Source organism: Monodelphis domestica, chromosome 6 (assembly GCF_027887165.1).
Source record: "Monodelphis domestica isolate mMonDom1 chromosome 6, mMonDom1.pri, whole genome shotgun sequence".
Taxonomy (NCBI): domain Eukaryota; kingdom Metazoa; phylum Chordata; class Mammalia; order Didelphimorphia; family Didelphidae; genus Monodelphis; species Monodelphis domestica.
This window is the reverse complement of record NC_077232.1, coordinates 102135093-102159337: the sequence shown is the minus strand read 5'-3', so window position 1 is coordinate 102159337 and position 24245 is coordinate 102135093. Positions and strand designations below refer to the sequence as shown.

The 24245-nt window shown below is 35.4% G+C and overlaps 1 long non-coding RNA gene and 1 pseudogene across 1 annotated transcript in view; both read left to right on the top strand.

Annotated features, from left to right (window-relative positions):
- Nucleotides 1–16100: 16100 nt before the first annotated feature.
- Nucleotides 16101–16172, top strand: LOC130455308 (U2 spliceosomal RNA; annotated as a pseudogene).
- Nucleotides 16173–18464: 2292 nt separating this feature from the next.
- The window catches only part of LOC130455044 (uncharacterized), a 30106-nt gene continuing 24325 nt past the window's right edge, over nucleotides 18465–24245 (top strand). The window contains exon 1 of the long non-coding RNA XR_008912844.1: nucleotides 18465–18680. This is a non-coding gene — a long non-coding RNA (uncharacterized LOC130455044). The remainder of the gene's footprint in view (nucleotides 18681–24245) is intronic.

Here is a 24245-nt window from a genome sequence, read left to right as displayed (position 1 = left end):
CTCTCTCTCTCTCTCTCTCTCTCTCTCTCTCTCTCTCTCTCTCCCTCTCTCTCTCCCTCCCTCTCTCTCTCTCTCTCTCTCTCTCTCTCTCTCTCTCTCTCTCTGTCTGTCTGTCTGTCTGTCTGTCTGTCTGTCTGTCTCTCTCTCTCTCTCTCTCTCTCTCTCTCTCTCTCTGTCTGTCTCTCTCTCTCTCTCTCTCTCTCTCTCTCTCTCTCTCTCTCTCTCTCTCTTCTCTCTCTCCCTTTCCTTAATTCCTTAATTTGTATTAATTAAAATCTCCATAAAACCCAGCTGACTTGGGTATTTCATATTTGGGAATTTTCCCATGGCGACCACTTTATTTTTGATATAAAATCAAGACACTAAAAATTATCTTTATGGTTTTGGCAATTCACAGTCGTGAAACCATATTTTCACGGTCACAGTATATGGCAACCACTCTTTTGTCTGTAATAGAAGCTAAAAATAGCAGCTCGGGCAGCTTGATCATGAATCAATCATAGAACCCTAGACTATTTAACTAGATAATAAAACAATTCATAAGCATTTATCAAGTGTTTACTATATCCTAAGTGCTGTGCTCAGAGCTGGGGATAGGAAAAGAGGTTAAAAAATAGTCCTCAAAGAGTTTACAATCTAAGTCCTGTCCCATAATTCATTTCTGCATACCTTCCAATTATTGACCTATGATTTTATGATTGAACCTAGATTTGGCTTAAACCATTCACAGGATTTATTATTTCCCCTGGATTGGCCTCTCTGAAGATCTCATAGAAAAATCTTTTTTTTTTGGCCATCTACTTCCTTAACAAGCAAGAAAATTCCCAGTGTAAGCAGGAAGACATGGAATCCCTAGGCTTTCATGGATGCATAAGGTGTGTGGATAGATGTGAGGAAGGTAGAGAAAGTTTTCCAGTGTTCCCTTTGGAAAAAGAATTGCAAGATATTCTGGAGTTTCATGAGCTTCCAACACTAGTTTATTCTGTTTTTCAGCTATGTCAGCCTGAAATACCTAAAAGTGTTACCCTGTATACTTAAGATGGAAATTGTGAGAACTCAGAGATTCTTCTTAGCCCCTGTGCCTAGGCATTCAGTTACCTACAAACCTTTGTAGTGGAAAACAAGAACTGTTCTTTCAAAATACTTTATTCCTTTTAGGGTGCTCTTGCATGCATAATTCTCCCACAATCTCTCCTTGGAAGAAACTAATTTCATAATCTTGGAAAAATGGCTACACATTATAAAAATGATGTCCAAAGTTTTGATGGCCTGAGAGAGGCTAGAATTAACCACAAAAATATATAACATTTCCAGAAAGTCACACAATAGATCAAGTACTCTTCTTCAGTCAGTTTTACTCTTTCATGGTATATGTCCCAGAATGCTATTATTATTATATTAGCACAACATGGTACAACAACCACAGGAAGTGTTACTGTATCCTAAGAATTTTGTGGTGACAGAATCCTAATTGAACACTTGTACCTGCTTGCCTCAGTTTCCCTATCTGTAAAATGGAATAAAAAAGGAAATGGCAAATCAACCCACTGTCTGTGTCAAGAAAACTCTAAATGGTGTCACAAAGAGTCAGACATAACTGAATATGACTAAAACGTGATCTACCAGTAAGGGTCTTGGGACTCCTATTCTCATATTCAACTCACCACTCTCTAAGCCAGTGGTTCTTAACTTAGGATCTAGGAATTTAAAAAAAAATAGATAGAAAAACAGACGCATATAGATGGATGGATGGAGAGAAAGACAGAAAGAGAGAGGTAGACAAAGGGAAAGAGAGCCATAGAGACAGAGGGAAATAACTGTCCCACTGGAGACAATTGAAAACTGCTAGCATAATGACAATGTCAATCTATTATCTATAGCTTTCTACCTCATCCCACTGTTTCCTATTTTCTGCCTGATTACTAAGTAAAGAAATAGCTTCCTCTTCCCTCCCTTTTCCCCTCCCCCCACATAAAAAATAAGCAAAAAAAAAGGCTTTGGCAAAAGGAGTTCATCGACTTATAGATTTAGAACTGGAAAGACCTTAGAGGTCCATCATACACACACACACACACACACACACACACACACACACACACACACACACACAATTTTATTAATAAAGAAACTAAGATCCAAAAAAGTAAAATGTATTACCCAATGGCACCTACTTACTCATATAGTAGTCACTGGATATATGGGAAAAGGCAGTGTTCATGCAAATCTAAATGAGCTTGCACTTCAACCAAATGCAAACTCTTGGTCTCTTCACCATTCCCAGACACTGCCATAGACATGACAAAATGCAAACGTTGTCCTTTCCCAAAGCCCAACCTCTCCTGGGCTTTACTACCTTTCTCTGTAAAATCAAGTCTCTGTAAAATTGAGAACTAGAAATTCTGTACACCACAGGTTCCTTTGAGCCTAAAATTTCATGGTTCTTTGATTCTATGGTCTCCTGAAAGAGCCAGCTGCATATGTGACAATCCTAAATCTGGAGTTCTACCTTGAGGGTAAAGATATTATTTCTCCAGAAAGTCCCTGGATAGACTAAAATGTTATTTATTTACATAAAATCAATATTAGTTGGGGCCAGCTGGTCAAGAAAATGGAAGAAAGTAAGAGTCTAGTGTAAAAAATAGACTCGAATACAGGACTACAATCCCCACGAGCCTTTGCTCCACTTCCCCAGAATGCCTTGTAATCTCACCTGGGCCGAGATCGAGAAGATATTTAAGCAAAGGCTTTTGAAGGGGGTGGGGTTTTTTTTGGACTTCCGTTTTGGAGCAGAGGCGTCTCTTCCATGATGTGAGGTTATTTTGTCTAGGCCTCTGGCCTAGGCACATGTTTCTTACTTGTATATTCTTAATCTTTAACCTTTAATAAACCTCTAAAAAATATAATACTCCTTGCAGAGAGAAACTAATTTCTACCTGCCTCAGTCTCCCCATCTCCCCTAAATTTTAATCCTTACACTAGAGAGTATGCAGCATGGCACCAATTGGTAATATCTCAGAGGGGAAGCTGCAGTAGAGAGGGTTGGTCAACCAGGGGCCAATATGAAAGCATAAAATTATTAAGGAACTACAGCAGCTGAGTAAGAATCCCTGTTCTGCTATCCATTCTGTGTGAATTTGGACAATTCACCAGCTCTCTTGCCTCAGTTTATTCATCTGAAAATCATGATCAGACTAGCAATTCTCTAAGACTCCTTCTTAAACTTCAATTCTATGATCCTATAATCCTAGAAGGATCACATGAATAACTTATCTTGAAAGTGCAAATGAAACCCAAATTCACGAAGCTCCTGGGAAGCAGATAAAATTCATTTGAACAAAGATATTAATTTTATTTATGAAGACTCTGAGATCATCAGAATTAGATGGAATATTTAGAGACTATTGAGGTCATATAGAAAAGAAAACTGAGGGGTTGAATTTGATAATTAGAAAATCAAGATTAGAACCCAATTTTAAAGGCTTTTAGACAAGTGTTCATTTGTCTGAACTAAATTATCATGCCTTTAGAAATATCTCAGCACAGCATGTGACAAGTTAAGCTGAAATGCTGTTAAAGGATGGGAAAAAGCAGGTTGAAGAATTAGCACTAAAAAGTCAGTACATATATCTGTTCCCACAATACTGCATGTAGTCATAAATAAGAGGCCATGTGAGTCCCGTTATTTTTTCCAGACTTATGTAGGTCTTCATATGTTATGGTCTTTAAAAAAATTGTGATATTGTACATATAAATTATTATAAAATGTGGGGTTTAATCAGTCTGTAATAAACAAGTCATCTTCCAAAGAGTACTTCAAGCATTGTGATGGTTATGCCTTACTGGAATTCCTCTGGAACTGATTAAAGGTTTCATTTCTAAGGATTAAGAGAGTGATTTATTGATGGGAAGAATGTCACCTCCATCTCCAGAATGGGATGTTTCTCTCAGCTGGAGAGCTTTTTGGTCATGCATTTCTCTCTTCATTTAAACCAAGTTTAATATTTTCATTATAAATTAGATGACTGCATTATAAAAAATCCAGAAGCTGCTTACCAAGGAGCATTTTGTTCTTTGAATGAAACAAGGACCAGGGATTTTTGTAAGTAAGATTATTGCATCTGAACCTGAGAGAAAAGTCAGATGCATAGAATCCTACAGATAGAAGAGATTTCAAAATTCAGGGAGTCCAATCCTTTCCTAACTCTGGAATCTTCTCTACACTACCAGCAACAAGTAGCAAACTTCATAAAGGCTCCAAAATTATCACAATTATTAAGTTGATATTTTTTTCATTGTATTTTGTTCTCAATGTGTAGTTCAGTGACAAATTTGCTGGATATGGTACTAGTTAAAACCCTACTTCTACAATTTGAAATCACAATGTCAGTGAAACAGTTTACTCTTCTGTAATATGAATGAATGGATTAGATCACGTCTAAGGTCCTTTCCACCAAGTGGTGTTTCAGAGAATGGTTAGCAACTTAATCTCCAAAGAGGGGATAAAAGGTACTCATAACACACTGGAACCTCACTCCTCCCCTCCTTAATAAACTCCTGTGACTTTATATTGCCTCCCTGATCAAATATAAGATCCTGTGTATGTCAGTAGAAGTCATTCATTATCTAGTTCTTCCACTCAACTACCTTTATAGTCTTTCCCACCTTCCTCTCTACCACATACTCTTAGATCCAGTGATACTAGACTTCTTGTTTTTCCACAAACAAGATACTCTGTCTCTCTAGGCTCAGGGCATTTTCTCTTGCTGTATCCCATCCTTGGAACTGTTCCTCTTCAACTCTATCTTCTGGCTTCCCGGGCTTCCTTCAAGAACCAACTAAAATCCCATCCTCTACATGAAAACTTTCCCAACTCCTTTTAATTCTAATTTCTTTTTCCTTTTAACTATTTCCTATCATAAATATGTATGTGTATATGTATATATCCACATATATATATATATAATATATATTAGATATATATACACTTGCACATATTTGTTACTTGTTGCCTCCCTCTTACAGCATAATATCCTAGAAAGCAGAGATACCTTTTTCTTCTTTTTGCATCCTCAGTTCTTAGGGAAATATCTAGTATATAGTAGGTGATTAATAAATGTTTATTGACCAATTAATTCTTATCGAAACAATCAACAAAATAGTAATTCAAACCTTGATTTGTATCTTTTGCCAATTTCCAGGGTGCAAATACTTCACTGAAAGTATACTCCTGTTTCAACCTATCAGTACTAGGAAACTAATATCACCCTGATGCAGGACTTGAATAAATTAGGTGCTGGTTTTTTTAAAGCACATTTAAAGCAAAGAAGTTTTCAAAATGTTTTTTTTTTCATTTTTCCTGGGTGTTATTGTCCCCAAATCTGTACCTGCATGTTCACTCTAATAACTGGGAATATTTTTATAGTGCATTAAAGTTTGCAAAGAACTTAAGTGCTTGTTTCTTTTAAGTCTCTATGTTTCAAAGAGCCTTTTTTAAGTCTCTAGAACCCCATGACATAAGTAGTCTAGGTATTTTCATCTCCTTTTTACAGATTAGTAAACTGAAGATTTTGGCTCTTCTGAATTGTCAATGATTACCTAAGAACTGCCAGACAGAGATTCAAATCCCATTCTTCCTAACAATGTCCAGCTTTCTATCTATAACATACCACACTGCTTTGATTATTATACATTATACTAGAGGAGGAAATGCTGAATTCCCATAGATCACAGAGCTAAATATTCATATACTATTATTTTGTTTTTTAATTATAATGCCTCTGAGCTCATTTTTCAGTGGGTAAGTTGATTTTCCAGCTGTTTCTCTCTGGGATAGCAGACCCCAATCACTACCCTTGTTAAACTAGAGGGAAACACTGGCTTGAACATGAGGCATACTTGCAAAAACCAATCTGTAAACCAGCTTGCATTCTCCTAAAACCGCTGGGCACTGAAGTAATTTATATCAACTTCAATATTTTATTCACCATCTCCACAAGCACGTTTTAAAGTGAAAAGTCTAACAAATGTGCTCTCTATTTTCTTCCAGCATCCAAATCCCTCACTAGTGTGGTTAAGTTGAAAAGTAAAACCATAATGGCCTCACAAAGCCCTCCTGCATTCAGCTACATATTTCTTACTTGGCCTTCTCCTCCCACTCCCCCATACCACTCAATTTTCCTCTTTTTCTTTTTCTTCCTTCCCCCCCTTGGAGAAAATTTTACAGTGAGGAATAAAAGGCCTGTGTTACACTGGGTGTTTTTTTCATTCTGTAAGCCAAATGTCACTCCATCATTCCAATTTTAGCTGACTGGTTTAATGGCCAAGCCAAGATAAGAGCAATAGGTGATCATGACAGGAGCCTGAGTCCAAGCTGAAGCAATCAAAGCCACATTAAGGCAGCCTTAAAGGTGGCCTAAAATAGGTCAGAGGCCTAACAAGTGGAAAGCTTTGAGCTGCCAAATGGGGAAGAAGGTTGCTAACATAGTTCAAGCCTCTGGATAAATGAGTTGCTTAGAATATTGTTCTTGAAATCCAACAATAGCACACACTAGGCAGTGCTAATCAGGATGGTGAAAACCTCAAGTCTAGACCATGTGTAGATCAACTGGTTCTATTTGACCCAAAGAGCCATTGGGTCCAACTTCAATTGGTGGAAGTGGCAAATATCCAGTTGAGTCAAGGAAGAAGTTGCAAGTAATTCAAGCTATTTAAAAGTGGAATGAACTTTCTAAAAAGGTAGCAGATTCTTTCTCAGTGAAAGTCTTGAATCAGAGGCTTGATGATCATTTAAGAGTATGTTATAGAGAGGATTTTTTTTTCCATGTATCAATTAGAGTAGATAGCCATTGAGGTCTCTTTACACAAATACACACACACACACACACACACACACACACACACACACACACACATTCACATACACATGAATTCAGGCATGCCATTTAAACAAAAACATGACCAAATACTGCTGAACATGTTTATCAAAATAATGGAATAAGAAATAAGATGTAATACAGAGAAATGAAAGAAGGATAAAATAAAATTTGGGAATTTAGCATTGTTAGCATCTAAAATTTCACCATAAGAATCAAAGTCTCCAGATATGATCAGTTAAAGAAATATGAGCAACAGGTTAAACATTAGTTTAAAATATAAAGAAAAAAAGAAAGCATAAAGGAACCAGGTTTTAAGTGGTTCCACACATTTTCTATCAATGACTGTCTTTTTTATTTCTTCTAAAATTATTTGAAGATTGATCTTTCTTATGAAAATAAGATAGACAGGCACAGGGTCTAGCCCAGCAGGTCTGTGTAACACTGACTAACATTTGAAAACTTTTGACACATAAATAATTGTTGGCTTGTGTTCTAAGTTATAGATCATTAGTCCCTCTCTCTGTCTTCTGTGACAGTTATGGAACATATGACCCTGGTGTCTTAGATGCCTGACCATGAAAAAAATGGCAAGTAGTCACCATCAAGCACTAGCCTGAGTGAATTGTTCCCAGTGACACCATTCATAGTGACTTAACCCCTCAAAGAATTTAGCTGGAATTCCTAGTTCAGTGCATTCCCCTAAGGGATACATGCTGTCCTTCACATTTAAAGAAAAATCCCATCAATATGGTACTGAGACTTTGCAAATTGCATAACCACTTATAAGGGAATTCACCAGGAAATAGACAGTAATCAAAGTGCCTGCTTTCTTCCCATGCACATGGTCATAAATTAAAATCATTATCTCTGCAAATGTACAGCTTGAGTTTGTGAAACCTGGGATAGTTCATTCCCTAGTGGATAAGCAATCAAAGGATACGAAGAGGCAAATCTCAAAAGAAGAACAAAGTATGATCAGTCGCCATATGGAAAATTCTTGATAACCAGAGAAATACACATTTGAACAATTCATAGATGACACTTTACTCTGATTACACTGGGAAATACGGTGTAAAATGATCATATTCCAGGCTTGTTGGGCTTGGGAAAGAATAGACACACTAACATACTTCCAGCAGAGCTATAAATGGGCATGCTCTTTTTAGACAAAGGATAGGGCATTTTTCAGTTAGAATTATCAATCTGTTCACATTCTTCAACATAGCACCATCACAAAAAGGAAGGGGAAATCATCTCTCTGTTGTTATCTCACACAGAGACAATTTTTAAGAGACTAGTGTCCAACTATTGTTAAAAAAATGGTGGTATATGAACACAAGAACATATCATTGCACTATATGAAATAAGTAACACAAATTAATATGAAGTTATCAGAATAATAATATATAATTCATCTACATAAATAATCATGATAGGCTATACTAATAGCAATAGATGTTAGCAGCACAGAAGCAAAGAGTTCAGAGGAGGGCATGGAAGTAAAGATATATTGTTGCATGAAAGCAAAAAGTTTACCTTTACTCATTGGAAATATTAAAAGCTCTAGTTTCATAATTTAAAAAAAAAAAACCCTTACCTTTCATCTTAGAATCAATAGTGTGTATTGGTTCCAAGGCAAAAGAGTGTAAGGGCTAGACAGTGGGGATTAAGTGGCTTACTCAAAGTAAAAAAGCTGGGAAGTGACTGAGGACAAATTTGAACCCAGGACCTCCCATGTCTAGGTCTGGCTCTCAATCAAATTATCTCAAAGCCACCTAGATACTCTTGTTTCACAAATTTTTAAAAATTTCTTGTTGATTTGAATGTTTATTCTTTTGATGACAAAGTTCAGAATGTTTCAAAAGAAGAAGTCAAAAACGAGTTCTTTTTCTTCAGGTATGCTAGTGAACAAAGATAAGACAAGAAAAAATAATTTAAATAATGAGCTATTTTAAATGGGATTAATAAAAAATGAAAAGTACTCTAAGGAATATATTTCTGTTCACTAGTCCCATGAATCAAATGATGTAGTCAGTAAGCCAAAATCACAGATAAACTGGAAGCTAAATGAGTCATCAATATAGTCTTAAGAATGTCACTCTTGCCAGCATTAGTAACCAGTATTAAATTCTTTTCTTTCTTCTTGTTGCTCTTAGAAATTCCAAATAAATATTGAAATGAACAAAGAATTAACAAACAAAGGGGGAAAAAAGGGAGACAAGTACAACAAGCAAAAAATGAAATTACTGAGTAAACAAATTTTGATCTTTTGAACATATGGATTTATTAAATAATGCATGCCAACTTGACCAACAAATCAGGACCAAGACCCTTCTTCAGGGTAAGGATGAATATCAAATACAGGAGACAAACTTTTATTCAGCAAAAAACAATTAATTAAATAAGATCAATTCATTAAAAGGAAACAATACACTATTAGGCAATCTAATGTCTAATTAGATGAAAGATTAAAAACTTTACAAGTGGGAAGGAGGAGAGTAAATATCTATAATTCCCTGAATTCAGAAAAAAAAAAGGTAACCCACTTCTCTCCATGTATGTGTAAACAATCAACTGAACATAGAAACAATAACTGATTTATCAGTATAGGGCTAGTTTTTAGATAAAATATAGAGATTGCTTGAGATGTACAATTATGTGAAAACCCCTTACATCAGTCTTAACAACTGACTGTGCTTCTTGGTTAAAATAACCTAGGGCTTTGGTTAAGAGTCTCTAAATAGCAGGTAGTTTCCTTGCCGTGTAGGGCTAGTTTCAAATAATTCAGTAGGATTTTTTCCCAATTCCCACAACTGAATAATTTTTTCTCACAAAACACAATTTGGACTAAGTCCATAATTGAATAGAAAACTAGCTCCAGAATGAAGCCACAAGATGGAGTCATTGTGGTTCATTGAAAACTCACAATTAACCACTTACTATACTAATTCCCTCTACAATTTTTTCATTCAAAGATTATTTGGAAACCAAATAATTATAATCAATATCCAAATATTTTTATCAAAACTGCACTTCCCCCCATTTCTATTGTCTCAGTGACTCTTCCAAGATAAAACACAAAATGTTCATACTGAAAAGGACCTTAGAAGGTAACTAGTCAAACCTTCTGATACTGCAGAAGTATCTGATCTTTAGAAAATTAAGTACTAGAGAACTTAGATCATAGCATATCTTGCAAATAATAGAATATAAAAGTTAACTGAAATTTATTTATGTGAGAAATAATTTGAATAGACCACTGCCCCTCCTAAATCAATTATTTTATCCCTATCCTAATTCCTAATCAATATTATCCAGTTTAACATAATTCCATCTGAGAAGTGATTATTTCTTTTGTATTATCAGACATTCATGATATACCCATCTAATCAGTAAAGGACAATCACCTAATTTCAGTACATAATTTAATTAGGAGTAATTAGATTAGGTTAAATAGATAATTTCTTACACTAGACTTTAAACTTGGAGATCCTTTCTTATCTTAGGCTTTCAACTTGTCAGAACATATTTTTGTTTGACTACAAAAATATCCTAACTAGAGGACCTCTACCCATGTGACCCATTGAATGCCACCATGGAAGATGAAGACAGCCAGACCTCTGCCCTGGATCATCTGAGTACTGTGTGAAATAAGCATACATTTGAACCCATCTATATTTCACAAATGTACCCTAATTATTATATATGTTTCCTTATTTTATATATTTATCTTATACATACATGTTTATCCTTAAAAATATTTTCATATTTATTTGATCCTCACAACTTCATTGTGAAGTACAGGGGGAAGACTTTCTCTACATTTTCCAAATAAGGATCATAGAATCCTAATATTTATTGCAAGAGGAGTACTGAACCAACTCAATCTGACAAACATTTAGTAAACACCTATCATAGGCAAGATACTACATTAGTTATTAGTGATACAAAGATGAAAATGGCATAGTCCCTAGCTTCCAGACACTTAGAACTTAAAATAGGAGATGGAAAAGGTCTATGAGTCTATAGAAACTATCCCATCTTCAAGGTAATCTGGCAATCCACTTAAAACCATAGCTCAAAAGCCCAAGCCAATGTGTTTATTTTTTCTAGTCTGACAGAGTAGTTTAATGCAAAAACATTGAATTAAATAGAATGAGAATTTTAACAACAGAGCATTCATTTTTCCTGACAGATCTGAGGCACATTTATCCACAAATAAATACATCATCATTATTTACTCCCTTTAAAAATAGCTTATCATTTGAGTTAATTTCGTGTGTGTTTTATCTGTTGCTCACTGGCATACCTTTTGATTTTTTTAAACATTCTAAACTTAGTAGTCACCAAAAAGGAGGAATGTTCAAATGAATGATTTTTTAAAATTATTGATAAAGTGTACAATTAAATTTATTTAAATTAATAACATTTAAATTTAATAAAACTTTGAACTTTGGCTTAAAAGAATATTTCTATTATTTTAAGACAAAAATTTCTATACTTTCATAACCTTCATGTTCCTTTTAAGCTCTTTGCTTGTGTGTTTTTAATATTTTAGTATTGCTATTACATTATAGCATTATTATTATTTATTTCATGTAGTTACAGTATATATAAATTGGGTAAAGTAGACATTCCTGGGAAACCCAAGTAAGGAAACACACATAGATAAATATGTGGTCACAGAGCATTCATAGTAGCAGCACAACTGGTACTTCCAATGTCTTCGGTTGAGTTTTTCAGACTGTTTTCCCTAAGTCTGATTCCCTGGTTCCTGGTGTTGATTAATCTCTTCCAGGTGTACAGTCTCTGTTAGATGTGTCGTTCTGGTCCTAGAGCTGCTACTAGGCATCAGGCCTCTAGACATGTGGTCATGAAGTTTCTTTATCTTTCCAGCATCTGGCTTCAGCTGAAGTCTTCAACATTTTTTTGCTACCTCTTTCCTAGAAGAAGAATGGGTTCTTCCATCTTTCTTTTAACTCAGAGCATAGAGACTTAAGATTTCATATTTTTCATCAGAATAAGGGAAAGCCTAGAGCTACTTTCTCTCCATGAGAAGAAACATCTCTGTCTTAGCTGTGTGTGGCATGAAATAAGAGTTAGGATTCAGGTTTGATAAGAATTGAAACAAATGAGTACAGATTGTCGATCAAGAATTATAGAACTTAAAGGGATAATATCTAACTGCAAAGTAATAAAGAGGGTTTGAATGAAAACATTACCTGTAGTGATAGGGGAAGGAATTAATTTTAAATAGTGAATGCATGTGGGGGGTCTACTTTTTTGTCTAGAAATTCTGTGTATCCAAAGTTCCAAATGCAACTAGAGATAGGATCCAGAGGTCTATGAGATTAAATCCTGAATTACAGGTAACATTTTGGGCAAAATAATCCTCTCCCTCTTTCTTTCCCCCACCAAGGTCATATCTTCCAAGTATGCTTACTGATCTCTTTTTCGAAGCCTACATTTTCCTGAATAACAACAAACTTGTGGCATGTCTTGAGAGCTATTGACCCTTTTGCTTTCCAACCCTTCTTTTTAAATCTGGTCTTTGTTTATGTTACCATACATTACCTGGCTAAGCTAGCAAATTCCTTATGTACTACAGATAAATAGATTGATTTCTTCACCTTTATTTTGCATGAATGGCAAATTTCAAGTTCAAAGGATTCTAGGCTTACAGAAAGAAAAGACCAAGAATCTATCCTAAATTCCTCATTTTTACAGAAGAGAAAAGTAAAACCAAGGAGAGGAAGGAGCTAATCCAAAGCTAGCTGAGAAGTAGAGGATCTGGAATTCAAATCTAGACTTCAAATTACTATTTTTTTTCTTTCTGTCATATCATGATGCCTTTTAAAAATTTATTCTTCAGTTCTATTTTAGGCCAATTTCATACTTTTAAAATGTTCAAAAAGTAGCTAAATAAAGTCTTATTCTGTTCAGAACACAGAGATTGCAGTTATAGAATCATAGATATGGAAAGGTCTTAAGCAGAGATCTAGTCCCTTCATTTTAAAGATAATGAAACAGGAGTCCAGAGAAAAAAACTGAGGTGTCAAAAATATAACCTTCATTTCAGAGCTAGAACTAGAACCATCAGGGCAGTGCTCTAGCCACACCATGGATTATGTGAAAGCTTCTAGATCTCACAGTCCTAAAAACAGAGGACAAAAGTTGGTCCTGTAATACATAGCTTAAAGTCAGATTGGTTAGGATCCTCATGTCATATTCTTGGCTCAGAGATTCACTCTTCCCCTTTTCTGCTATATTTGCAATAAATCCACAGCATCCCTTCCTCATCTGCTCCCCAGCCTAAGCTAAGATAACTCAAGCCTCCAATAAATTTTGTGTTAGAATGTCATGTGGGAGTTTAATATGCTTCCCTTTTTGGGGGGAAAGAAATTTACCATTAATACCACCACACCAGAAAACGAGGTTATCTGGTTTGTTTTTCCAGTATATTCATACTCAGAGTATCATAAAGCTTTTCCTGACCTCTTTCCTTACAATTATTCTGAACATAACTAGCAACTTGGATTCATGGATGCATATCAGTAGTAGTAATTGGGAATGAGTGAAATAGACTTTCTTAAAATGTGATTAACAGGGGGAAGCTAGGTGCCTCAATGGATAGAGAGCCAGTCCTATAAACAGAAAGTACCAGATTCAAATCTAGTTTCAGACACTTCATAGCTGTATGACCATAGGCAAATCACTTGATACTCATTGCCCAGCCGTTACCTCTCTTCTGCCTGGGAACAAATGCACAATATTGAGTCTAAGACAAAAGCTGAGGATTAAAAAAAAAAAGATATGGTTGGCAAGGGAAAGAAGGACCCAAGATAACTTGATATTTATAAACCACTGAGGGAAAGGGAAGTACCATGAAGAAAGGTTGAAGCTATGAAAATTAGGGGTGACCATAGGGAGCGAGAAGTGTAGACTTCCAAGTAATGCTTTCTGAACTTTCCTTCCCTTCCTTTTCTTCTTTACTTATCCATTCTGAACTTAACAATTACCAAGTAAGGTGAGCATTTCCACATACAAAGCAGATCTGAAAAAAAGAGGATTGTGCCAGAAGATGGAGGTATGTTATATATAGCTTGCTTCTCTTGCAAGCATATATTCAATATTTAATTTTCAAATCATTCATTTATCTATGTTTCCTAATGACTTTCCTTCTGTTCTCCATGGTTTGTTTTTAAATGCTTTCTTGACCATTTTTTCTTTTTTTTTAAGAATTTATTTTATTAACCCTCTCCTGGTCTCCTTTTGTAATTAAAAGAAAATAAAACAAAATTCTTACATCAAATGTGCAGTCAAACAAAAGAAACCCAAATAATTAGTCATTTTTGAAAGCATTTATCTCGATCTATACCGTCAGTCCTTTACCTCTCTGTCAAGAGCTTGGTAGAATGTTTCATCACTGGCCCTTTGGAATCATGGCTGGGCCATTTGATTGATTAAAGTTCTTAAGTCTTTCTTATCCATTTTTTCTTTTCTGTGTTATTATTTTTAAATTGTACTAGAGGTTCTGCCCACTTCATTCTCTATCAGTTCATACAAATCCCCTCAAGTTTTTCTGAAGCTATCTTCTCATCATTTCATAAGACAATAATATTCCAATGCATTATATGCTAATATTTGTTAAGTCCATCCCCAAGTGATAAGTACCCTCTTAAAAAGTGTTCTTTCCCGGTACAAAAAGAACTTCTATAAGTATTTTTATATGTATGGATCCTTTTTTATTCTTTTATCTCTTGGTCCACACCTAACTGCCGATATCAATGGGTCAAAAAATATGATTTTCACCTGGAGTATTGCTGTAAATTGCTTTCCAGAAAGGCTGAAACAAAACTACAGTTTCACCAACATTGTATGAACTGCAACCTTTAAACTTACTATCTTGGACAAAGTTTCATTTTATCAACTTTTTTTTATTAATGACTTTGATCAGGGCACATATGAGTTGCTTATCAAATTTTCAGACAACACCAAACTGTAGTTAATGTATTGGTTACATTACAAACATTACATTACAAGTGTAGTTAACATATTAGATGACAGAACAAAGATACAAAAGAAGCTCTCCAGTAACAGAAATAGTGTATGATGATGGACTGTGAATGACTTAACTATTATCAGCAATCCAGGACAACCCCAAGGGACTCATGATGAAAAAAGGCTATCCATTGCATAAAAGGAACTGATGTATTCTGAAGCATATCATTCTTCATCTTATTTCTTCCATGGATTTTTCTCTAGTGTAAAGGGTATCTGTCTTCTTTCAAAACATGATGAACATGGAAATATATATTATATGATAATATATGTACAACCAATATCATATTACCCACTATCTTGGGGAAGAGGAAGGATTGGGTGGGAGGGAGGGAACATGGATCACAAAATGTCAGAAAACAATTATTAAAAATATTTAATTTTTAAAATAAATATTTTTAAAAGAAGTTCTCAATAGGCTAGAAAGAAGAGCAGTATCTAACAAGATTAAATGTAATTTAAAAATGAAAAATCCTCTACTGGAAGTCAAAAGTATTATGTGAGAACTGTGAAATGCAAGCAGCTGTTCATGTGATTATTATTTGGGATTTTAAGTGGATTGTAAGTTCAATATTATGCAAAAGTCTAAAGCAACTGTTTTAAGGTAATGCAATCTTAGGCTATATTAATAGAAGGACAATGTCTGGATAGAGAAAGAGGGCAAAGCTCACTGTGCTATATTTCAAGGCAGCACATTCTACATGAAAAGCTCTAATGCTTAGAAAGATTTTACCATGTGTGTATGTATATGTATATATATGTATGCGTGCATATGTGTATATATATACATATACATATATATATATAATATGAATCTTTCCCCAGTGAAACTTGCTCCTGCTTTCCCATTTTGCCTACTGAGACCAAGCATCTAATCCTTACATTGTAACATAGGTTTTCAAATTCTTAGAGGCAATTATTCAATCCCTATGCCCATCCCCAGTCTTCCCTTCTCCAGGCTAAGTAGTTTCTATTTCTTCATATAGTATGATCTTGTGTTCCCTTCACCACCTTGGGAAGGAGCAAGTATGCTTTGATGTTAATAATTCTCATTGTAAATAGCTTAAACAGGGTGTTTTGTATTTTAAAAATAATTTTCTAAAGCTTAAAACTGAACTAAGATCTTTTTTTCTTCTGTTTGTTTTTTTTTTAACTCTTACCTTCATCGCTTCTCGGCCTTTTGGCTAAGATCAAGTGTAGTAACTCTTACCTTCTGTCTTTAAATCAATACTGTTTATTGGTTCTAAGGCAGAAGAGTGGTAAGGGCTAAGCAATGGGTATCAAGTGACTCATCCAAGGTCTCACAACTAGAAAATATCAGAGGCCAGATTTGAACCTAGGACATTCTGTCTCTAGGCCTGGCTCTTAATCCACTGAGCACCTAGATGCCCCCTGAACTAAGACTTTTGAGAGATCGTGTATTTGTTGAATTGAATGGATTTTGGGCTGTCTTCCAATTTCCTTGAGTCTTTTGAGGGCAGAAGCAGGTAGTTAGTATAGCGAATGTACCTGGACCCAGAGTCAGATAGTCCTGTGTTTAAAAACAGCCTCGAATACCTATTAGCTGTGTTACCTTGGGTTAGTCATTAACCTCTCTCAGATTCAGTTTCCTCAGCTGTCTAATGGGGATAATGACATCTATCTCCCGAAGTTGGTATGAGGATCAAATGAGATAATAATATAAGGTGCTTAGCAGGGTGCTCATAGTACACAGTAAGAGTTTAATAAATGTTTGTCCCCTACTCCCTCTTCTTTAGGGGCAGATACCTTATCTATTCATTTTTTATATCCTCTCTGCTCCTGCTTCTCCAGCAGCTAGCATAGTCTTAAGTAGTTAATAAGTGTTTGTTGAGAGATTGCTTTATTGCATGATTCTTTTATTCCTCCATCCCTGACCAATCCTGAAATGATATTATATATAGGCTATAAAGAAATGGAGTAAAGAGTAAATGTATTTGGAGAGTGATTTGCTTCAATGGCTCTCACTCCCTTGATAATAAATTAGACACATACAGAAATAGAATTGTTCTTCAGTATCATGTTTTGTGTCACAGTGCTTCAAGCCAGAGAGGAGGAAGAGTCCGATGCTTACTTGGTCCAAGTTACCTTCTTGCTTACACAACTCAAACTTCATCTATTATTACAATAAGCTCTTTTATTTGAGGTTTTTTTAAAAAAATTATTAGCTGCCTGAAATCCACAAGGAAGTCCCAAAGGCATCCCAAATTTAATACATGCAACATGGAATTTATTATCTTCCTCCTTCTCTAAACTTTTCTATTTCTACTCAGGCTACCATCATTCTTCCAGTCATTAAGACTGGCACACTCAGCATCACATACCTACTCCAAAATCCAATGTGTTGTCAAGTTCTACTTTCACATTTCTCCCATATGCTTCCTTTCCCCGCTCCTACAGCCACAATCCTGACACAGGGTCTTCTTAATCAAGTTTCACTCAGATTATTACAATAATCTTGTTTGGTCTCCTTGCCTCAAATTTTTCCCTTATATTAACTTGTACTCTATTCAGATGCCGAAAGCAATTTTGCTATGTTTCTAAATTTTCTACATTTCTAAAAAGCAATTTTTCTAAATTTCTAAATTTTCTACATTTCTAAAAAGCAATTTTTCTAAATTTCTAAATTTTCTACATTTCTAAAAAGAAATTTTTCTAAATTTCTAAATTTTCTACATTTCTAAAAAGAAATTTTTCTAAATTTCTAAAATTTCTACATTTCTACACATCACTGGATTTTGCGTTTACTTAATAAATTATGAGTCCCTATTATTCCTAAAATAAAATACAAAATCCTCTTCAGCTTTTGAACACTTCACAAACTGATCCTGTCTCTGCACTGACTATACCTCTTTCTTGGAATGCTATCCTTCATCACCTCCATTTCCCAGATTTCCTAGCTTCCTTCCAGATTCAATTTAAATCTCACCACATTCTGTAAGAGACTTTTCCCCAGTTCTGCCTTTTATCCCAGTCTTTTCCCTATGTGATTAACTTCCACTTCCACTGAATATATTATTTTATGTAAGGGCAGCAAGGTGGTGCTGTGGAGAGAATGGTGGGCTTCATTTTCCCTAGTTCAAATCTGACCTCAGACACTTAGAGGTGTGTGATCCTGGGCAATTCACTTAACCCTGTTTACTTTACTTTACTCATCTTTAAAATGAGCTAGAGAAAGAAATTTCAAACTACTCCAGTATCTTTGCCAAGAAAATTCCATATAGGATCACAAAAAAGTAGAATACAACTAAAAAATGATTAAACAACACAAATATTTTCTGTATATAGTTATGTCATTTTAACCCCCCTCTTCCCTTTAGATTGATGTTGCTTTGTGGGAAACATAATGAGGGGACTAGCAAATGCCTCAGATAGCAACTCTCTCTAGGGGCAACACGAGGGTATTGATTCCAGAAGAATTATGATGATGCATAAAGGAAATGCCTGCGTCACATAGAAATATGCTATAATTGGCTAGTTCCAGTTGGCCAAACCATGTTTTGAAGAAGGGGCTCTTTGATTGGTGGTAGAGATATTCATCTCCAGTGACATTCTTCTACTCATTGTCTTCAGCGTTACCCTGGTGGTACTGCATATCCATGGAGAGACTATGCTGTAAAGGAAAGGGTCTCAGAATCTTCTTCCTCTAGGGTTTCATGGTCCCTGAGAAATGATCTTGGATCCTTGACCTTTTAATTTGTTCTTTTCCATTCTAGATGAAAGGAGGTGAGTCTTTGACCATGTGTTTTGAAAAGATTTTCAATAATACTGACAATGATTAAATAGAAACATTAAAATGAAGCAATGCAAATAAGCAAGTTTTATTGTGGGGCACAGCACAATGAATTGATTGTTGCTCTGTGCTGGAAAGCACTTGCATTTATAAGGTCATTTGTCTGGTTTACTAGCAGGCCTGACTGGGACCCGGGTATAAAACAAACCCTGAGTGTTAGTAGCTAATTATAGCTACCCAGTTCTTTAAGTACTGAAACATAGCACAGCCACACTGAAGACATATGAGCACCCACTGATCTTTATTCTTTGGGAGTTTCAAAGGCAGGAAATGTGAACAACAGGAATCCAAAAGTCCAGGAATCCAAGTCATTTACTATTAAAGTCAGCCCAGTGTCAATGTCCTGAGAAGCAAGGAACAATATTTAGGAGTGATCATAAGGATTTAAGGCCAGAGGAAAGACTCATCCAGCAGCAACTGCCACCTTTGGACTTGAACTTGATGGAACAAATTCTATGTACAAATTGAGCTAAATTAAAGCTATCCCCTTCCTACTCCATTCATTGGACTGAAATGGTTTAGGGAGATTATAACACCAAAGTATAGGGGAAATTTTTATTTTATCTGAAAAGTAAATATCTTTGCAAAACCTAGCTGATGTTGAGGAGTTAAGTAGAATTGGGGTGCTGATCACTTCCCATAAAATGGGAAGAACACCAAGGAGTGAGGACTCAAACCAATGGTTGTAGAGAAAAAGCTACCCCAAATCACTTAGAGCATCCAGGATTCCTGACTGGTTGATGCCTCTGGTCTGGACCTGAGATAGTGGACCAGAGCATATAAACTTTAAATGGGAATGTGGATTTTACTTTCCTTTTATCCCCAGGACTTAGACTAATGCCTGACATAGTAAACCCTCACTAAGTAATAAAGAAATTACCCCCACCACCATCACTTACATTTCAAAATAACCTCCTTGAGGGCATGGGTGATTTTGCTTTTGTCTTTTGTATCTTCTGGCTATGAACTTCAACATGCACATAGTAGTCATTTGATGAATTTATATTAAATTAAGTTCCAAATCTGGACTTTCTAGGTGATAGAAGGGACTATAGAAGAATATAAATCCAATTTTATTTTCTAAACTTTTCACCTCACCCAATGTCTATCCCTGAATCTTGCTTAGTAAAAATATTTCAATTGAATTAGAATAAAGGGGATCTAGTTCAGCACAGATATTTAATCTGCAATAATGGAGATTCATCTCCACCTGGGAAAAATCCTTACTATTCCCAAGGCAATTGTTCATGCCAATTGTTCTGGTGATTTTCACAGAATTAAACTTAATGCGAGTGTCTTGGTGGCCACATTTTGTATTGAAAAACCAGTCATGGTACTATAAAGATGGCATTCCTCTTTCTGAGTCCTGTCCATTCAAAGAACTTCCCCTTCAAGTGGTCATTTTCTTTAACCAACTCAGTAGTTGAGGTTCCCCACTGGTCTGTATTGCCTAAAGGGTCCAGAATTGAGTGTGGGAGAATTTAGCATGGAGGAAACAATCTAGTTTTACCTGGGTGACAGCAATTATGCAGAATGACAAAAGGAACAGTTAAGTTACAAGTTGAAAACAATAATGGGCTCTCCCCAGTGACTGCCAGTCACTCAGCCATGAGAAAAAAGCGTCTGTGGCAGAATCCATTGTTACCAGTTATGTCTCTATAATGCCTAGACATTCTAAGACTAGAATGCAAACAATGTCATTTGCTGTCTCCCCGAAACACTCTGAGGGCATGTGGAGTCTCAAGCTGTCACTCCTTGGAAACAAACCATTGAGTGGGTCACCAGGTAGCCCATGTTAGACATGACGGCTCCACAGTCACAACTCAGAAGAATCCTGAATTCCCCTCTTTGAATCAGAGCTGACCAATAGTATCCAAAATGTCTCGACCAAGTGAGGCAAGAAAGACACACTTAAAATTCTGAATTTTCCTCAGCATAGGAATATGGAAAGTGAGAGGTGAGGATGAAAAATTGAGATGAATTGCTGTTATATTTTGCACAGTTAGGAAGCAACTGAAAACAAGATACCATCGTGCCATTGCAAACAAATTAGGAAAGTTCTTATTGACTTGAAATTTTAGAATTTCTTGAGGTCCAATCATCTCATATTGACTTAAATCCCTTGATTTACCCTGGGGTTTTCTATATTTCAAAAGACCTTATCTTCTTATGTATCACATTAGTGGGATATGAATATGGCATATTTATTATAGGCAAATTGTATAACTGAAAAAGCCTTGTTAGCTATTAAAATCTCTGTAAAGAATGTCAGCTTCTGGACTTTGAAGCAGGAATGTATTAGAGCTAACTCAAACTATCCTGTAGTGGAACTGGCTCATATTACTTTAACTCCTTGAAAATCAGGGCTTGGTTTATTTATTTTTTTTGTCATCAGACTTATTAATGTGATGGAGAAAATAATAATGAAGTTGAAAGCGTGTTCTCTGTACATTGGAGACAGGAGGGTTAGAGCTGGTTATTAAATATTTACCAGCATAGTCCAGCTTACATAGATCATCGTATTTATTCCCAGAAGGCAATAAAGAAATCATCTAGTAGAATCCCTTCATTTGAAGATGAGTAAACTGAGGTTTATAGAGCTTGAGTAGTTTCTTATGTTTAGAAATTTGGTGGCCATGATGCACAGGAATTAGAAAGAGGCACCTTCCAAAAGTCTAGTCCAATGAAGATCCACAAAGTTAATTTAGACAGCAATCAGGCAAGAAAATTTGTCACTGCCTAGGTCACCACAATTGATTGCAGTTTGAAACAAAATGAAATATAAGTATAGGAATGAGGATTGAGCCTGTGATATCTCTGGTATAGAAAACTCTCAGATGAGGAACCCAAATCTACCAATATAGGTTAAAACTTTGTCTATGACTTAGAGAGTCACTTGGAGCACTAAGAGGTTAGGTGACTTCCCCAATGTCACACAACCAGTGACTGTAAAAGGCAGAACTTGAACTGGTGTCTTCCTGGCTTTTGAGACCAGTTGTCTGTCCATTATGGTACTGAGTGATTTTTTTTTGCATATTAACAAAAGTTGTTCATTTTTTATAAAGGAAGAAACAGAGTTCATGCTATTTCTGGGACTCATTTTCTTCATCTACCAAATTAAAAGATTGAACTAGATGGCACTAATAGTTCTTCTAGTGAAGAGAAGGTTGATTCTAGAGTTAGGAAAACCTAAGAGGAAAGTCCTTCCTATGACACATTTCAGCTGTGTGACTACTGTGGGTGAGTTACTTCAACTATCAGTGCCTCTCCTGATCAAATTGTCACAGAATATTTTGTAGAGATATCTTCTTTATCCCCATTATATCCTGCTCTCTAGTATTATCTCTTGGTATACACAGTTTTAAGCTTTAAGCAGACTTAAGACTGCACTAAAACTTTGAGGGTATTTTGCATTTTATGCATCTAACACATACATATATATATATATATGTATATATGTATATGTATATGTTTCCACTTGCTGCTTACTGGAAACTCCTTGAAGACAGTGACTAGACCATCATTAAAATTGCATCATCCAGGCCAACTATAGTATCTTCCACAGAGTAAATATTTCAACAATCTTTGTTAAATCTGAATTATATTTATTTAGAATTATAATTTACCATAACTATGAAACTATGAAAACTTACCAAGTCAAGAGAAGCAAAGTCATTTTCTAGATGATCCATGCTAAAATGCCAAATTTATTTAAACTATCTGGATGAAGAAACTAAACATACTTTTGTCGTCTCCTCCTCTATAATTAACCAATTACCAATTCTCCACAACACTCTCTACATTTGTAGTTCCAAATCTACTATTCTTATTTCTATAAACTTCATTTACAGAGTTAGACATATTGCCAAATGATTTTTGAATAAGGGGAAATTCAGAACTGAGGAAGGAGATGACAAACCAGTTTCCTGCTATTTTTAGAATTGACTAAATTATTGAGTTTTAAAGATTTGCAAGCCTCTTGGGCCCAGTTGGCTTCTTCATTTGAAATAAGGATTAAATAAATGAATGAAATTTCCTGAGATTTCAAATAAAGTTATAGAGATCAAAACAGTTCATTGGTAATAGAAAGGCATCAGAATAGTCTTCAGTCCCAATTATGTTACTAAAATTGCCATGGATCTTATACAAGCTACTTCTCTTCTCTGGGTCTTGTTTTTGTAATTCTCAAAAAGGAGCATATGGAGTATATAAGCAGCAAGGTATAAACACTAAGTTGAATTCTTATATCTCTAATAATTGATTATCTACGATCAGATTTCTAGGATTTCAGATTCTAAACCATCACCTAAGTATATTAAACTATAGCCATTCTTCAGTAAATTCCCTATATTTTCATTATTTAAAACATATTTTGCATTAAAGTAACATTAATAGGGTGGATAAATGGGTGAAAAGATAAAAATTAGGAGATGGAATTTAATGTACAGAAAATACAACTTAAGTAGTTTGGCTACAAAGCAGAATATTTAAGAAGGAATCATTATTCCAGGTAACCAGCCCCAAAAGATATGCTTGATGCAAATCATGATGGTCTTTTAAATGCCAAACTTAGGCATTTGTATTTTATACTAGATGCAATAGGGAACTACTGAAATTGCTTGAGCAGGAAAGTGACATGATCTGATATGTACTTCAGAAATATTAATAAGCTATGTGGGATGTGGATCAGAGAAGGCAAATTAAGAAGTTATTGCAATAGTCTAGGTGAGCTATGAGGGACCTAAGAGATTGCAGCCATGTTAGAGAAACTTGACAGAATGTGGCAACTAATTCTGATAAAAGATTGAGAGAATAAATACTAAAGGATAACTCCTAGGCATGGTAGCTGGGTGACTAGAAGAATGGTGGCGCCCTCTACAGGAATTAAAAGTTAGGAAGCAGGAGAGAAGATGACAAGTTCTATCTTGGACATAAAGATGTTTATTTGGTTGATCCAGTTAGAACTATCCAAGGGACAACTGAAAAAGTGGGATTAGAACACAGAATAAAGGTGAGGGGTTAGCTGTGTAGATATAGGAATCATCAATACAGATACAATTCAGAGGAATGACGCTGACAAAATTCCAGAAAAGGTGTTGCGGCAAGAGGGTCTATGAATGAACTCACTTGGAGGCAATGAAATTTGTATGATCATTTTGGTTAATATGATATTTTAACTCAAACTTTCTAAATAGAGCAACCACTGTAGGATGACCCTTAGAACTCAAATTCCCAAATGGGATTCTTCCAGGGTAGAGGGTCTCTCCAGGTTGAAGACATTCTGTAGGTATAAACTTTTAAAATTGTAGCCCATAAACTCTCACCTTTGAAAAACAATTGATTCAACTACATCCTTCCAGGGCTAATTTTAAGCTGTTTTAGATTCTCTAGGCTTATTTTACTCAACCCTCTTTCTCCTAGAAAGTGATAAGTTGTCTTTGGTCATGAAAAAATGGAGGGAGCCAGAAGCAGGAGAAATATATTTTCCTTGTACCCTT